Source organism: Neolamprologus multifasciatus, chromosome 13, assembly GCF_963576455.1.
Source record: "Neolamprologus multifasciatus chromosome 13, fNeoMul1.2, whole genome shotgun sequence".
Classification (NCBI taxonomy): domain Eukaryota; kingdom Metazoa; phylum Chordata; class Actinopteri; order Cichliformes; family Cichlidae; genus Neolamprologus; species Neolamprologus multifasciatus.
In genome coordinates this window covers 19,575,548-19,594,337 of record NC_140451.1, presented here as the reverse complement: position 1 = coordinate 19,594,337, position 18,790 = coordinate 19,575,548, and positions in this window count along the sequence as shown.

Sequence of the window (18,790 nt, the reverse complement as noted above, 5' to 3'; positions counted from 1 at the left end):
AGAGGCAAGGCTGCCGGACACTGGCGCCACCGGGCCCTCTGACCACCACCAGTAGGCAACGGGTGAAGTGTCTTGCCCAAGGACACAACAGCCAAGACTGTCCAAGCCGGGGGCTCGAACCGGCAACCTTCTGATTACAAGGCGAACTCATTTTGCCAAAGAACCCTGGTCTGAATAAGAAAAAAAATAAGCTGATCAACATGCTGATTTTATTCATTATGAAGCTGTGGGTGCATAATTATTAGATTTTTAGTTGCAGAAGACTGGCAGAAATAGCAGCTTTAGTGAAATCCAGCTGACAGAGCTTCCTCATAGCTGAAGCTGCCTTACTGCGATTAGATTTTACTCCTGTTTTGTGATTCTTGTACATCTGAAACACCTTTGCCTCACATGTTTTAAGCTTTTACATGACGTTTAAACAAGCTGTCCAACAGATCATCCTTACACTGCCAAAACAGCTCTGACCCATCAGTCCCGTGTTTGTGTTTTGGTGACCTCTCAGGGTGCAGTGTGGTGTCTGGCACCAGAACATCGGCAGGAGATCCTTCAGGTCCTCCAGGTGAGACAATGGGGCCTTAGTGGATGTATGCCTTGCTGCACAGCCTGCAGATATCTGACTTGATTGGGATGCGGGGAGTTTGGAGGCCAGGTCAAGGCTCTAGGCTCTTCTGGTGTGCCAGGGTGCATCCATGCCCTGCAAATGGCAGGACCTAAGGTTTCCCAGCAGAACACTGCAGCATAACTACATGTTCAGTGTTTCTCAGCTCACCTGTAAGTGGTTTTAATGCTGAGGCTGACTGATATAGGTTGTTTTTCTCTACTGCACTGCCCTCCAATAACACCCAGAGGAGAGTTTAAACTTGTGTAGGGAAAGCTAATGATTTAAAACAAATATCCCACCTTTCAGCTGAATTTCGTCAAATGGGAGAAGAGTAGGAGTGATCAGGTGATTTGAGATTAACCAAAGTTGTTGCATAAATAAGGCTAAGCATAAGTTTTAAAAGATGTTATCCGATGTGTCAAACATATAAACCACTAAAGGGTCCAGTCAGGTCTGCTTAACTACCTTGAAAAGTGTGATACTTCAGCTTAAAAATGTGGTCTCATGACTAAAATGAGACTGACACTCCTAATATAACCAGGTCCAAACATAACCCGACGCAAAATTTTCATGGAGTCAAATCTACTTCTTTTGGCAGTGTGTCCAGTCATACTATTATACTACTTACCAGGCAAAGGTGGAGCCAACACAAAGACATGTTGGCTTAGCCGGTCTAATGGTCGCTCTGTTAGCCTGCAGTAATCCAGCCCAGCTCCCCTGTCTCAGCAGCCCTCCATCTGTCACTGGAAAAACCGCAGTGGTCCCCCAGGTGGGGGCGTTGTGTCAGCCTGGCAGGGTCATTACAGCAGGGCCTGGGAGTACGGCTGGTGCAGTCTGCTCTCCTGCAGTCCCTGGCCAGCTCTAACCCCTGCCAGGTAGCAAGCTCTCACACAGACCTAATGTATTCACACTAATTAAACTGTGCCAGGCGCCACAAGCCTACGGCCGTTAAAATAGAAAGACCAACTGTTTGTATCAAAGGACGGGGAGTGTCACACGTTTACCCCCTCCAAAACCACCTGGATCACCTGGACCAGAGGATCACAGACTAGTGCTTTCCTTTTAAATATCCACAAACATTTACTTTTTAAAAATATTTCCCCGGGTGTTTTTGGCTTAATTAGATGTTAGAGCCAGCAGGGAGCTGACATAAAATGAGGTGAGACAGATGAGAAATAATATGCAGCAAAGGACTCTGGCTGAAATTTAGTCAGCCAAGAACATCTCCCACTGCTACTTTCTACCCTTAAAATTTGAACTTTGTCTTAGTACTTTGCTAATTTAACTTTTTACACCTTGCAACTCCGTTAATCTGCTTATAAATCTTTATTGGGAACTAGCGGTTTTCAACAATCACACCTCAAGTCCAATATTAATGCATAGATGGAGGCCTCTAGCTCTTCCTGGACCACGATTGACTTCTAAGTGATCTGTGATGCTGGAAATTCTGCTCGCAGGAATGTGCCCTAAACCCTTTTGGTGAGGATGTGAAACTTTCCACTTTCAGCGGATGAATTTTTAAACAGCCTTCTAGCACAACAATCCGCACGTCGAAATCCAAGAGTAGGGACGTTTACCCAAAACACATTTTTGAGTGGAGGGGGACTTTGAGGGTTGCCGAGGATAACGGGTAGCCCCTCACCTTTTTGTGCAGCGCACATGTGCTCTCTTGAGCTGTTAAAAAACATATAGTCCAGACTTTATGTACTCCCTTCACCGATCTGCTTCCACGTGAAAACAGAGAGGGGAAAAAAGACGACATAATAACAATTAACATGCGTTACTTTGGCAACATGTGAAAGAAGATGGAAGGAAGAGAGGAAGACCGGGGACATTTTTCACGGTTAAGGTTTCTACTTTGAGGGAAATTATGTCATAAAACCAGTTTATCTCTTATTTCGTGCACTTCTTTGTGTGTTTTTAAGTGCTCTCTTGACTCTGTTTGAGGTGGGAAGAGTGCTGCCTGCTAAAGACAAAGATGTGGAGAGCTTCGTGCAGCAGTCCAATATGTTAGATTGCTTATTAGTGATCTCCTTCCAGAAGTGGTTTAGGAGTGGACAGTGCCAGATTGTGCACAAGTAATCATCTGAAGTGTTCGGGGAACAAAGTGAGCAGGTGTTTGATTGTGAGAAAACCATTTGGGAGACATTTGAGTCCAGGAGTTGGCAACAGGCGTGATTGATAGATATTTCTCCCATTTTGCATCGTAGAGGACTCTGTGTGTGCTGTTAATAGGTTTTAGCTTGTACAATTTGGTATTTATGCTGCAGTTATTGGGACTTGGATATTATGTTTTTATGATTTCTATGATTTCTATGCTCACTTGTGACATTTCAACAAGTCTGACTTGATCATATTGCTGAATTATGAGTCTTTCTGGTTTGGTTTTGTTCATTTTAGCAATGTTTAAAATCTAAATATACATTTATTTTCTTGTTTTTAAATCATGTTGGGAATGTGTGACTTCAAATACCAATAAGCTGCTCTGATTAAGTTAGAAGGTTTAATTGCTTTCTCAATTTATAAATTATTATCCTTATGCTCCGTAACTGTAATTTCTTTCATTTGATGGTGGTACACAGTGTAATATAGGCCGCATTACCGCTGTTGTTGACTTGCCTTTGTACTCTGTCCCTCTGATGATCTTACCGCATATCGCTGCTGACCCACAAGCCCTTGCCTGCCAATTTGCATAAATCACAGTCTATATCTGACAGTTACTTGGCAGTGCAGGCGGGGAGATGCCCAGCCCCCGTGCAGAAACCAGGCCACCAACCCGGAGAATGGGAGGCCTGGCTGCCAGAGTGACAAATGTATCCGGAGCCTATCTTAACTGCCTCCTCTTGTGTGAATGGTGTCTGCGTGTGTGTATGTACGTGTGTGTGTGCACATCTGCTTGCACATGTGTGAGTACGCCACTGTATAACATGACAAATAAAGGTTAAAAAGTGCTCAGGGGCTCTAAATAGAGTAACAAAGAGTATATCTAAAAAATACCCTTAATTCGGTGACCGACATATATAGAGCCTTGTTATTCACTTCTCTACACCTCATCATACTGGAGTGGCAGATAAACAGAGCCAATACAAGTGAGCTGGTTGGTGAAGCATGAAGTTCTGTGAACCATGACAGCAGGTGAATAAGGAGGGCCCATCACTCTGAACCTTCTCAAACATGGCAGTTACCCAAGGAACCCAGCCTACCACTATTATTCCACCTGCAAAAGTATAAATCGATGACCACATGAGATTGTACCTGTGATACGAAGACAGCGGGACACATAATTAAAGGCCCTCCTGATGTAAACAGATGTTTTTTCTACTGTAGAAAAAGGTTTTTGTTCAATATTTTATCTGGCAGAGAAGCTGAGACTCTACTGTTGACATTACTTTCAGCACTGTGTATGGGTCACATGTAACAGAGCACACAGCTGAGCAGATGGCGCCTTCATGTTAGTTTGTGAACTATGTTCCTGGAAAGTCAATTTAGTATAAGATTTCAACTGATATGTCAATTTTGGAAATTTTTTTATTTCTTAAAAATGTATACTAGCGTCAGCCACAAAAATCAGGTATCTAATTAAACCTCCAATGTGCATATTTATTTAAGGAGCATTACGGTCTCTTCTTAATGAACCCTTAATGAACCACATATGTGATGTTTTAGTTTTCAAAAAGTCTGATTTTTTTGTGCAAAACCTACAATGTGCATCCCAAAGAAGTTAGAGGAGCTTCTAAGCCTACAGAGGCAGTTGAAATGTTGGGTCCTATCATCCATGTGGATGTTACTTTGACACTTACCTAAGCAAAAACCATGTACTGCATTTTATGGAATCAGTAATCCTTGATGGCTGTGGCCTCTAACAGCAGGATAACATGCCCTGCCACAAAGCAAAAGTGGTTTAGGAATGGTTTGAGGAGCACAACAATGAGTTTTGAGGTGTTTATGTGGCCTCCAAATTCCCCAGATCTCAGTCCAATCAAGCATCTGTGGGATGTGCTGGATCAATAACCCTGATCTATGGAGACCCCACCTCTCAACTCACACAACTTAAAGGACCCGTTGCAAACATCTTGGCAGCAGACACCACAGCACACAATCAGGGCTGCTTTGGCAGCAAAAGGGAGACCAACCCAATATTAGGCAGGTGGTAATAATAATATGCCTGATCTATGTATATTAACATACACAGAATTTAGGTTTACAAGACAAATAATTATTAGTGAACAGTTCTGATTAAGCTTGTATTTTTGAAACAGGTAGGACGGACAGTGACCCTGTCATCTTCCATAAAGGTGCCACTTACATAACATCACCCAAATATAAAAAAAGACACAATAACAAATCTCTCAAATCAATAAATACCTTTTCATTTAGCGTCTAATACTAGTCATATAGGTAAATGTACCCCCTGGTCTCCATTACATGCATCACGATATTAAGGAAAAGTCTGCCACAAGGTTGTGAAAGATTAGTACATCCTGTACAGTGGAGCCAAATCATAAAGTACAGGTGTGTGCAGGAGTGTGCTGCTTGTTTGGCTACATTAGCAAAAATGCTGCATATTGCCCAAATGACTTTTGATTGGATCAGTTATGATGACTGAGCCTGATTGCAAACAACATGATTTCTGTAGTTTATAGATAATGTTTCATTATGACACCTATGATTTCATTTTAATCTAATCTTCAAAAGAATAGCCACAAATGACTCTCATTAGGTCAGCTGATGACACTTACCCGTAACGCTTGATACGGAAATGTCAGGTGGAGCTTAAGGACCATGCTGGCGAGTTTAATGAGTGTCTAAGTGCTTGAGTAGCCGCATTTGGAGACACCGCGGGGCTCGAGATGCGTCTCTCATCTCTCCAATTAGACATGAGCAGAGGCTTACTGTACTGTGAGGCCAATCCAAAGTGACAGTCAGAAAACAACATGGTGGGGATTGAGGGGATGAAAGATGGAAGTCAACTGGAGCGTGACAGACCAGTCATTTCCCAGAGTACGCCACTGACACTCCTGTCTGTCTCTCTCAGAAAGACTTGGGCTAAAACAAACAAACAAGCAAGCAAACAACAAAAAATAAACGCAGTGATTTGTTACACTTATTTCAATCACAAAGCCGGGGATTATACATCTCTGGGCAAACCAACTAAACTGTGATAATGTGACCATATAGACAAAGACAGCAAATCCACTAGAAAGGTTTTAGTAACTGTGGGTCACTGTGAGTTTCTGTGCAAACCCCACTTAAACTCACACTGCCTCTGCTGCATATGATGTGATGCCTGGGGTCCTGTGTTATGCTGTGATGATGAAGTGTGCCCAGCACTGACAATGCAGCTGTTTACACATCCTCTGCTCTCACCGCAACACCCAGCCACCAGGTTACGTAATGCTAGTCCATGTGGGTCGTGTGTGAGAAAGAAAGGGAGGAGTGTTAGGGCAGCACAAGCTGTAATGATACAATTGGATATATCCTCCACTTTGATACTGATCCCTATACAACTGTGCTTCCTGCCTCCTCTTACACATTGTATATACTTGTCAGGATGTGTAGAGAAGCTGCTGAATCACCCTGTTCCTTAAAATAACCTGGGTAGCCTCTCCATATAGCTACCATTTCAGTTGATCTGAATCTTATCTAGATAGAGGCATAATCCCCAAAAAGACCGTTCGGAGGACGGTGGTATACCAATCAGGATTCAGGTGGAAACATTTAGCTGTGGTCTGACAAAACCCCCACACTTCAAAAGCACTTTTGATGTTTCGCCCTTGTTTTTTCAGGCCACTCATGCATCAGTACTTTTGTGAAAAACAGACTCTGAGACAATATTAGAAACGATGCCCGCAGGCGGTTCTTTGAAGCTGAACGCCAAAGCCAGTCGGCCAGTCAGCCCATTGATAGCGTGCTACTCTCCCCACTAGTTTGTATGATGCCGGTCTTCAGTCCAGCTAGTGGGAATACAAAACAGCTTTTTCCTCCAACCCTTGTCAGTACTGATGTTAAATCTTAATATTGCAGCCCGGGCTTCAACAGAGGCCAGTAAAAATCTTGCAGTCATTTGCTCAACAGAGCATGTAACATTTGGCATAAAGCAAGTCAAGCAGCTCATAACGCATTCATTCCAAGTTAATATAACCAAAGTCAAAGAGTATCCCGGTGCCTTTAGTCTTCTGAAGTACTAAGTAAATATTCATGATGGCACGGGTTCATATTCCACATGCTCGCTCATTTTGCACTCGTTTTCTTCAGTGCACTAAAATACTTAAGGAGATATATATCCCATGAAGCCCAGAGCAATAAACTCCTCACTGAATAACGCTGGCCTGGAAGTAACCATAAACCGCAGACGAACGCAGTGCAGCTTTGTTTCATTTTATTTGATTAGATTTTCTTATGCTACATCTTTGCATCATGTCTGAGATTCAGGGGCTGAGCCTTTCCCGGACATAAACATCGCTGCTACGGCGCCAAGGATATCTGTTGCTCTTAAAATAGCTGCACCAGAAGGCATGAAATTATGCATGTGTTACAGTGGCCATCAGGGATTAACAAAGGTGTTCTATTTTATGCCTCTTCTCCAACAAACGCACAGAGGGAAGTACTTTAACCGCTCCTCCTTGTAATGCATGATAATGAGCCTTGTATTGAAATGTAAGACAAATTATGGTCTATGGAGACAATTACTGCTGCCTAATATTCACGTGATGTCACAGAGCCAGAGCATGCAAACATATGGAAGTCATGATATCACATGACCGCAGAAACTGTACAAGACACTCAGACTGATATGGTCAAAGTGTTAGCAGCTGGATGTTGCTTTCATCTAGTAAGTCTGTGTGCAGTTTTGACGATTTGTAGTGTTTACACATGCCTCTGGGCAGAGGTTATCAGTCGTCTTATGAACTGTAATTATTATGTAATAATCAGATGCTCAAACTACCTCAACTGGCTCCTTTCGATGTGGAGGAGTGAATTGTCACCTTATCGTGGTGGAGGAGTTTGTGTGTCCCAGTATTTACAGGGGCTATGTTGCCACCTGGTAGGGTCTCCCAAGGCAAAGTGGACCTTGGCAAAGGGCCAGATTAAGAGACTGCTATGAAAGGAATAAAATCAAGGAACCAGTGTGCCTTACCTGGAATAGGGTTACCAGGGCCCGACCCTGAAGCCAGGTCTGGGGAGGGAGCTCAAGGGAGAGTATCTGGTGGCTAGGGCTTGGCCTATGGGTCCTGGTTGAGCACTGCCCAAAGAAGTGACATGGGCCCACCCTCATGTGGCCCCACCACCCACACGAGGCGCCACAGTGGTCGGGTGCGATGTATGTGAGGTGGCAGTCAGGGGCGGAGGGATTGAAAAACTATTTCAGTGATTATGAGGATGTACAAATGGTGGGCGGGGAAGCATGTTGGTTTGAGCAGAGAGTCAAGGAGGACATTTGTGTTTATTTAGAAAGTGAACATCCATGAACTGAGGAGGCATAAGAGTACATTGTTCACAATCTTACAATTCTGTGATTGTAGTCATTCCCCAATTCTGTGTGAAAAGTAATCATGGCCACTGACGAATGGATGACAGTGACAGTTCTTACATGAGCTTGTGGCTTTCAGTCATTATGCAGCTGTGCTTTTTGTAAGGCTGGGGAAACCTGCAGTCCGGTGAGACTGAAGAAGTAACTCATGAGAGTGATGAAACGTTTCTCCCACTGAAAACGTGTCCAGATGAACAGAATCAGCTTTCTCATTACCTGAATGATGGAGCATTACTAGCTATGTGAGTTATGGAAAAAATATGGTCCTGGACACACCTACTGTAGTAGATAACCCCCCAAACATCACTCTTCATGTCTGAGTTATTATAGTTATGTATTTTGTAATTCGTTTTCTGTTTGTTCTGATTTCATTTTAGTTTCAGTTAGTCTCCAGAGTGATTTTGTTCATTTCAGTGTATTGTTTGAAACTTTTCTGTGTTTATTTGTTTCTATTTTTTTTTAAGTGTTAGTGCTTATTTAGTCTTTCTAATTATTGTTATATGGAGGCAGGCAGACTTTAGGAGTTAAGAACAAGTCTGACAATGCAAAGCTTGACTTAAAGGTATGTAGCCACCCAAACCTCAGTAAACAGCAAAGCCTCTTCAGGGTTTTTACATGAACCTCACAGATTTTTCTCAACAAATAGTTAAGTAGTGGCTGCAGTTACTGCAAAATGACATATGCGCTAGCCTTACTTTTATATAGGAATAATCAGAATACAACCAGTTTGGAACCAGTTCAGTGCCCTATTGTAAGGCTATGGGTCGTAGATGATTTGTATTAATTGGTGCATGCTGACTCAAATTGACTGGTAATCTGTCTGCTTTCAGTTAGATTCAATTATTTGTAAACCTTCACCAGTATTTCTGTCCTGTTACTCCTCTATTGTGACACAGTCAATAACTATAGTAACCTCACTGTGGACAGATTTTGCCACAGTGATACCTTCACAGCCGTGTCAGATTCAACACCTCGCTAGTGTCTTGACACCTAAACTGATGTCATGGTTATGGAGAATTTGGACCCAAAATGCAGACTCCAGGGCAGGTTTAAATAAACAAAAACAAACCTTTATTTACACGAGGCAGCAAATCCAAAAGGCAGACAAAAACAGGGAACGCATGAGGGGGGAAAACACTCAGGCAGACAAACAGAACTCCACGACAGAGAACTAAGGAAAACCTAGGGCTTAAATATAAACGAGGTATACAGGGAAAGAGAACACAACTGGGGAAAACAAGACTCGGGTGAACAGAATCAACTAACGAGAACCAAGGAACGCAAAACCAACACCACACACTCAGGACAAGAGACTATCAAAATAAGACAGGAAACACAAAGAGAAGACTAAACACAGGGAACCTGACAGAAACACAGACTAGACACAGTGAACATAGGAGGACAGGAAACCATGAGAATAACTAACAGTGATAAATACAAATGCCAAATATGAATGAAAACACAACCTAAGCAAAGGTAATATTCAAAACTACAACAAACCAAGTCAAACAGAGAACATCAAACAGAAACTGAGAGTCCAAAACTGAAAATGCTTGGGTCAAAACCAAATAAAGATTGAGTGGGTGTGATCTGCACTGCACTGCAGCAGATGTGATCCCATTGCGAGATGGTCTCTAGTGTTGATTCACTTCAATTAGCTGCAATCTCTGATGCAGAAATGTATTCAGTTTATGAGGAAAAGCCTGGTGACTTCCCTGTTAACTTTACAGGAGTTTTCGCTTCCTGCTATTCATTTTTTATAAACACTTCTTGCTATTCATTCCATTTTCCTCCAACCCTGCTCTTTCATGCCAGTGCAGTTGACTGCACAACAGGGGGCAGCTTATATTCTGGGTACTGCTTAATTATTAATGTGCTTCTTAACACGTAGCCTAATCCGTCTACACAACTTGAAATACTGACACAGGGAGAAATCTGCAATCTTACTTGCAACCTTTGTCATAATATTAGAAGTTGACCCAGTTGCACCAGGTTTTACGGAGAGTGCAGGAACATCTGGATTTATAGTGTTAGGCTGGTAAACTATTCAAACATAAAACACAGTTAGTGAAAGCAGGGTTGCTTTTTCTTCAGGCCCATCCTTTCTATTCTATTCAAGTAAATTATGTAGCACAGTATAAATTCACTACAATGCATAATAATCAAGGAGAGGCTGCTGATTTATTTGCCGCATTCACTTATCTGCACAAAACTTTCGTGTCTTTTTGAAATTGTAATGAAATCAAGGAAGATCAGTATGCAAACATGCTCACTAAGATAACATTGACATGCAGATTTTTGTTTTTGCAGATATAATATTTACTGTGTTCATGATCTTAATTGAAACTATGGCATTTGCTTATTACACATACACACACACACACTCACCCCACCCCCTATAGAAAACCATCTGACTATCATGAATGCATTAAAAAAGTAAGAATAATCAGTATGCATTCACTCGACACTTTATTAGAGACAACATGCTAGTACCGGGTTGGACCTCCTTTTTGCCATCGTGCTGCCTTGATTCTTTCAAAACTGCTGCAGATTTGTTGGCTGCACAACAGTGATGTGAATCTCCTGTTCCACCACATCCCAGATCTCTATTGCACTGAGATAAGTTGAGTAAAATGAACTCATTGTCATGTTCAAGCCCTGTGGTAATACAAGGATGGGCAGATTTAAACTTTAAAATACAGCTTTTGAAATGACTGCAACAAAACTGTAATAAGCACTATTGTATGTGTAAATATAAATGCATCAATGATTTACTGAGATTGCTGCAATGGAAACCTTTACCTTTCACAAGAACTCAGCTACTCAACTGTCACCTGGTAGCTTTAGTTGTCAAGTGCTTGTACTGAGACAGCAGAAGACATATAGTGGCCTGATCTGTGTGTTGGGGCCTCCAACATAGCCTGCAACAGAGGTAAGGTCAGAGCCTATTGATTTTTAACACTGCTCAACGAGACAGCAGGCTACTCAGTGAAAGACACCACTGTGGAGCCTGTGTAAAGAAACATGTCTGCAGCTCAGTTCCACTAACTGCAACATCCATTTCAAGTAGGTGTACTATTATGAAAAAGCAATGCAAGAAATCTCTATATGATTGCCTTCACGCTCTGATGCTTTCATCGTTTTATCACTCAGATCTGCAATCACCTCGAAGAAGAAAGGCAGCAGAAATGTGGCGCTTCCATTGCAACCTCATGCGCCGCGTGAGCACGGCCTTTGTATGCCCTGCAGTGTAGGTGGGAGGGAAAGTGGGGCACGGGGTCTTTAATGTGCAGGGTGGAATTATATATCCTTTTAATCATACTCCCCCACCCAGCAGCAGTTTAGGATGAGAGTGACAGAGAGCCAACACAAAGCTAATTCTGCCCCCGTCACATCCGATTGTCTCTTACCTCGCAAATGAGCAGCAGTAATGACACTCGCCTGATGGCCCATGCTCGTGCACATTTGCAGGGATAATGTTTGATAGAAATCAATCCGTGATAATATTGTGGATGGGAACACTGAGGTGATTTCCCTCAGATGGGTTTTGTCTAGTGTGAATATTTCAGCTGTGAGGGTGTCGCTTTCAGGTTCTCATTTCATCTTGGAAAGGACGCAGTGTTTTCCAGCATGCTTAACCAATGAGTGCAGAATGCACGATAGGAATACAATTTCATTTTTGCCTTTATGCTATTTACCAGTGCGTGTTGTGGCAGTGAATGGAAGACTTTTACATTAAATTCGTTTAGAATTCTTGATTATACAACACAAAATGCTTTTAATAAATGGAAACTTTGCAATTCAAGTTAAATAAACTGGGTCACTAAAACTATGGCTATGATTAGTCACATGATACACAGACTGTATATCAAAGATGGCCATAGCCATGTCACCCATTGGCTGGAGAACTGTGTATTATTTTAAATGTCAGAGAGTGTAGAAACATCTGTTAGGCTGGTAATGTTAGTTGTCAGCTAAAGCTAACAAGTTTGGTTAGCAAGATGCATTCTGTATAATAAACTGTACTGCACAGATAGATGCCATAGAATTTCTGAGACTTTTTCCTGGAGCACAGACTTTTTAAAGTTCCTGTATTACACAGAAAACTTTATTTGTCAAATAATTGCACCAAAACGTCTCCAGAAAGCACCAACCATCACAAACAGGGTCAAGCTGTTCACATCAGCGAACAGAATTAGCCGAGGTGAAGCCTAGAAGACAGCAATCGGTTACAGATACCTAAAGAAGTCAATCAAAGTCCTTCACTTTAAGCCAAAATTACGAATGGCTGATTTAATAAAAATAAATAAATAAAATACACACCAACAGTGAGTTTATTAAGAAGGGAGTAATTATATGTGGAAAACAAAACCATTCTTGTATCCAGCTGTAAACATGTTAATCTCATCTCTGAATTTGGTATTTCCCATAGAGAGAGTTTGAAAGATGGACTTTGCTTCCAGGTCTGAAAAGTGAAGCTAAAATGTCCTGATCCAGATATGTCAGGGCCATGAATTACACAAAGATTTGCCTTAAGCAAGTTTTATTTTTAATGACCAAGGGTGAAGCTCCAGTGGTTTAAAACAGACTTCTGGTTGTATAGAAGTCTATAGGAAAGTGGACTTCAGTTATTTCACTATGTTACCTCAGTAAACACTTTTCTGATGACTTTATGAGATTTTTCTCCAGTTTAAGGTCACAACGCACAAAACATTAAGTCAATTTTATGCATTTTGTCCTTTCTGAGATTCAAATAGAAGCTAATAGAGCAAACAGATGTATCCGCTGGCTGATTGTATTGGCTGATATTAGCTCTTCGCATTACATTAAAAAGGAGGAGACCAGAAACATCCTTCAAAGATGTTATGTGTTGATGTTGCATAGTTTGCCCACCAGGGGGCGCTCTGTAACTTCCTGTTGGCAACACACATTTGGAATGGCACAAACACAAAAACCCGCTGATCTGTGCACTGTCAGTCATAGTGTGAATAAATAATCACACATAATAAATGTTAGGGAAATGTGTTTATGTTTTATGTTTCTGAAAGACAAAACACTTTAGGCCAATATATTGGAATATCAGGTTTTTAAATTACCACATATCGGTATCAGTATCAGTCTTGAAAAATCCTAAATCGTTGGGATCTATTGGCTAACTTCTTGTCATTAGCCAGTTAGCGTAGGGTTTCACAGTCATACACTCTTTGCTCGTTACTTACAGTTTCAAAACACGATAATGATGATGTCACCATGTCTACATCCACCTACTGCCTCTAGTATTTTTTCATGGGAGTGTACGGGACTGACTTGGGCTTGTAGCCCAGCTGAAGTGGCTGTTGGCAGCATTGCAGCTTCATTTGTCAGCCCTGGAGGTGGCCGCTTGATCCAGACATATCAGGGCGGTGAACTGCACCAAAATGTACCAGTAATGAGATGATGAGTAAAACAGCAGTAATAAGGTTTATTACATTTTAATTACTTGTTAAAAGATCAGTGAATAAATCTAGAGCCCCAAACTTAAACAGGGAACATTAATTAGTCCAACAATGACCTGATATAATGATGCTGAGTAATATCCCTTTTCCCCTAATTTCATATAGCTCCATGAACTTAATGCGTGGATATGGTGAGAGCCACTAACAACACCATGAATTATAAATTTTTTCCGGCGACAGAACATATTATGGGATCAGAGAGGCAATATGAGCAAATCTTCCTTTTTATTCATGCCAGTCCTGTTTAATGAATCACTGGGAGATTGCTCTCACTGTTGCCATTAATCAGAGCTTCTATGCTGCTGATTGAGGAGGGTAATATGAACAGGAATACCAATGAGTGGAGGAATGTGCACGGGCTGAAAAATGGCAGAATAACTCAGCCATTCAGACAGCCAAGTGCTGTGTGCAGTCTAAACACAACCTTGTCCCATCCTTACCAGGAATGAAGTCTATTACCATTTGACCGTGTTCTCAGATAGGGATTATATCTGCTGCACACCCACTGAGACTGAGACAATTTGTTTTTTGACAGCTATTGGAAAACCGTGTACCACAGTCATATTGGTACTTTGGAAACAGCATGATGCAACATCTAAAACACAAATTTGTTTCATTGATTGAAGAAAACTGGACCAGACTCAGGCACTGGGGAGCTTTGCACTCATAAATTGAATCTATAAATTTGCCTGCATGCAGTTAATGCCCCGAGAATAAAGATAGTTTTTAGAACTCATCTGGGGGTTTGTTTTTCATATTTTGAATCTTCCATTCACGTAATTGTAATTTCCAAGCCTTTACAAGTAACTGTAACTCACGTTAGTGACCAAGAAATTTAAAGGAATAATTTCACAGTGCAGAGAGCATGTGACATACAGGTCTGGGGATACGTAACAAGCACCATATTAGGACAGGGTGGCATAAATACTGGAAACCAAGAAATAGTGCTGCACGCCACAGACAGATAAAGAGTTTGGTTTGGGCGCTGGGGTGATTCTGGTATTGTGCTTCAGTGTGAGCAACATATTGTTATACGGACAGCTATTATTACTGTTATAATATACACAATCAACCCAACATTTTTCTGGTAGAATTTCCTAATTTTCTACGTGGTCCTGAATGTCACAGCGACTGATTATGTTCCATTTCATTTTTAAAGATCCTCTAAGAGTGAATGAGAAGCCAGCAATATTACAACTGCCGTATTTGATACAGGCAGCATTAGGCAGCGTTTTGGTTTATTTCAGTTTCATTAGCAAACTGGAACACTGTGATGCAATGTTTGCAAGGCACAGACTTGAATTATTTTTGCATCACGCGTTCTCTTAAGCCCGAGGGCACACGTATGCGCATATATTTCCTCAATAACTGTGCTCACATAAACACACACAGATCCCGATGTGGAGATCATGACTTATCACACACAGCGCTCCATCATACAGTCACCCACATCTTTTGCCCTTTCTGATTACTCCTTCCTCCTTTACCTCCCCTTCTGCCGAACCCTTTTTTCTTTCCTGCTCCTGCAACCATCCACGTTATCCCCCCATGCCCTGGCCCCCGACTTCCTTTTCTTAGTGCTCTGCAGACTATCCTTCCGTGCCAACCAAAATGAACAGAATTCCTGAGGACATTGGAAGGTAGCCGGGACGCACGTCAGCTGGCACATTTTTACTCTGGTGTGATGTCCTCTGAGCCTCAGATGGCATGTTAACAACCTGGAAAAAAGGACCACAGAGTGGTTTCAATAAACCTCGCATGATTGAAACCGAAAAGTGTTTTTTTTTTTTCTTCACATGGGCACACTGGTTAGAATACCAGCATTAGACAGCAGGTATGATTTTTCCCCCCACCTTCCTCTGAATGGGTGGAAGCATTGATGGAAACTACCATTGTTGCATTTCAGCGACTATACGGGACAATCAGAGGAGCTCTGTCTGTTTGGGCAGATGCAGTTTGCTGCAGTCTCTGCAGGTTTTTTTTTTTTTTTTTACCTCTTCCACCATTTTCAGAGAAGGATAAATGACAAAACCATGTCAGGCTGGCGATGCAAAGAGGATAATTAGGATTCACGAAACACAGTTTGTCCTCAAAAGCAAATCACATCCCTGGTGCTCAGGGGCTACCAAGGCACAGATCATTTTATATATCAGCACCTAGCAACTGGCAGATGGAGTGAACTTAGTGCAGGCTGCCAAAGCTGATAGGACACTGCAGGACTGCAAAATGAGCTGTGATGATTCCCCTGCTGAGGCCAACAAGGGAGACATACCTCATTAAGATGCAGCGCATCCTTGAATGCCCGGCCACACTTTACAGCAGCAAGTTGCTCTTTTGCAAAATATATTTACAGAGCTATTGAATACATACCATTTGGAAGCAAATAGCTGCAAAGCAAACACACACCAGTGTGGCAGTAACAAAATGTATTTTATTAGAGCATCAAATACAAGTAAGGCTGTATAGTTTCCAGTTCAGATGAGTAACATTGCACATTGAAGCAGTGGCACACACACAGTATCATAACATGGAAAACAATAAGGCCTTTGTATGAGACGTGTAGGCTATTGTTGCTATTGATTACTGCACGGACATGCTGGCAAAACCACATAGTGAGTCATCGGGAATTCTGTCCATCTCCTTATTAGTATAATACCATAACGCTACACTGCATGGAGAGGGACAGGCCATTAAAATGGCACCTGTGGTGAGGGCATAAACATGTGTTCCTCATAAATATCCATCCTGAAGACAACTACAAAAAAAAATCCCCACCTCTTTTTCTACATGCAGGTAGACGAATACTCTCATTACAAATCCCCTTCGTGTCTTGAAGGAAAGCAGAGGTGAATGTTGTCCTTTATCTGCTTTGATGTGGCATGTTCGAGGGTCCCTGGAGGCCCTTGGCAGACTCTCGCTGCTGAGACTGCAGGTACTGTACAAACACACCAATCTGCAGCTCAATGTCACCCACCGCCTTCTTAACAGTCTGCTTATTTTTCTCTCATCGATATCGCCTACCCTTTTTTCCATTATTTCGCATCACATTACTAACCCTTATTCGTCCACGGCTTAATTCTGTAAATTACAATTTATTGCATTAACCTGCTGATGTCACCCTGCCTTCTCATTATTAGAAGAGAAGCTGGATTAGTGCAGAACGAAACTCATTTAGATACTTTAATGCTAAAACAAAGGAGGGGCAGAGAAGATATGAAACAGAGGCAAGAAAATAAAGAGTTAGAGACACTGAGAACAAGAGCCGCGAGAAGAAAGAGAGACAAAAGCGAGGGAGAGACTCCTGGGACGAACCAACAGGGCTGCGGCGAGTGGAGCTTAATTTCCCAACACCATCTGTTACCAGTCCCTGGATTGAAAGCTCCACTTTTGTCAAACCTCCCACCACAGAGTCTTTTTCTCGTCTGTCCCCAGTAACTCTTCGCGCTCCACACCTATGTAGCATACTCTATCTTCCTCTTCAGGGCAAGATAAGACGCTTAAGATGAGATAATCTCAATCTGAGCAATTTTCCGGCTCGTGGCAAGGAAAAAGAAAACCATGCCGTGCTGGAAAAATATGCTCAACTTTACCAGCTCACTGCACACTTAATTAGTGGAGTCTTCATACAGGAACTCCTTTCTGTTGTGTCGCGGTCCAAATGATCTCGATAAACTCTCAGTGTTTAATCTTTGCCGACTGGCACAGATTAAAGGAAAAGCCCATCGGGGCTGCCCGGTATATATAGGGCTTTCTACTGGGAAACAAGAGCCCATGACACAAAATGTGTCAATGGAAGTGGCTCTAAGGTACTGCCCCCCCTCCCATTCCTTTTTTCCCGGTGGTGTGTACACTGAGGACTCCGGTAGAGAAGTGTCTGACCTACATTTAACAGTGCAAAGGCATGGAAATATGTCAAACTGCAAGGTTGAACAGAATTATATACATTATGTGGAACACAGAGCTTGAGCGTGGCCCCTAACTTGCACATGTTACATCAGATTGGACAAAGTAGTTGCTGCACTTTGGATAATGCTATTTTGGGGGTAGAGGTTGTCATTTTTAGCAGTGCATTAGTGCCTGTCAGATTGCATTTTCCTTGTTGTATGTTATTATTCATTACTTTAAAGTGTGCACTCAATCTGCCACGAGGAGTTTTCCTCTCCCCTTTAGCTTCTTGCAATCATTTCTCCTACAAGAAGAAATTCTAACCACACAAGAAAGCGAGACACTGGCGCAGAGGCATGGAGTGAGGGTAACCCTGAGGACAGAGTATTCCTTGGCATTTTAATCACTTCATTTACAGTCTCTCAGGGTATTCTGATGCAAATTATCTGAAAAGGTCACACTGCAAAGAGGGATATCTATTCTGTTCCAAATGGTATTTATTTATAAACAGGTCCAAATACTGACTAACCTGTGTATTAGTATTATTTAGTCATCACTGACCTTCATATAAAAAAAGGTTTTAGCTCGAAAAGAGTTAAAATACCTAATTTGTCAGGTGACCACCCTTTTAGTAGCAGCTTCTGCACATCAATCCAGCTTCATATTTTCAATGAAAGGAGCCCCCATGTGGCCACTCGTGTTATTACAGCGAAAGCTTTCTAATCAAACAAAAGCTGGTGTGAAACCACGTATGCGCTCACTGGCCTCTTAGGCACATCTGCTTAACCGCTTGTTACTTCAGATATCTAATCAGGCAATCAAATGTCAGGGACTCAGTGCACGTACACACGATCAAGACGACCTGACGTGATTTTAGTGACTTCTAACTTGTTAACCTGCATATTTTATGAAAATTTCCAGTGAGCAAAATGAAAATGCCCAGTCAATCAGAGAACAGTCATTCGGGTTTGAGTTGACAGGAAGGCAAATATAACCCAAATAAACTTTTATTACAAGCAAGGTATGCAGAAGAGCGTCCCAGAACACACAACAAACAGAAGCTGGAAGCAGATTGGCTACAGTAGCAGAAGACTGCAGCAGGCCCCCACTCCTGTCAGCTAAGAGTAGGAAACTGAAGCTACAGTTTGCACAGACTCTACAATACTAGCAAAGAAGATGAGTCTTTATATCTGCTGTGACACTTGGATGATAGTGGAGGACCCTGAGAACAAACTGAGAATTATTTAAACACCACAGTCTACCTGATTATTGCTGCTG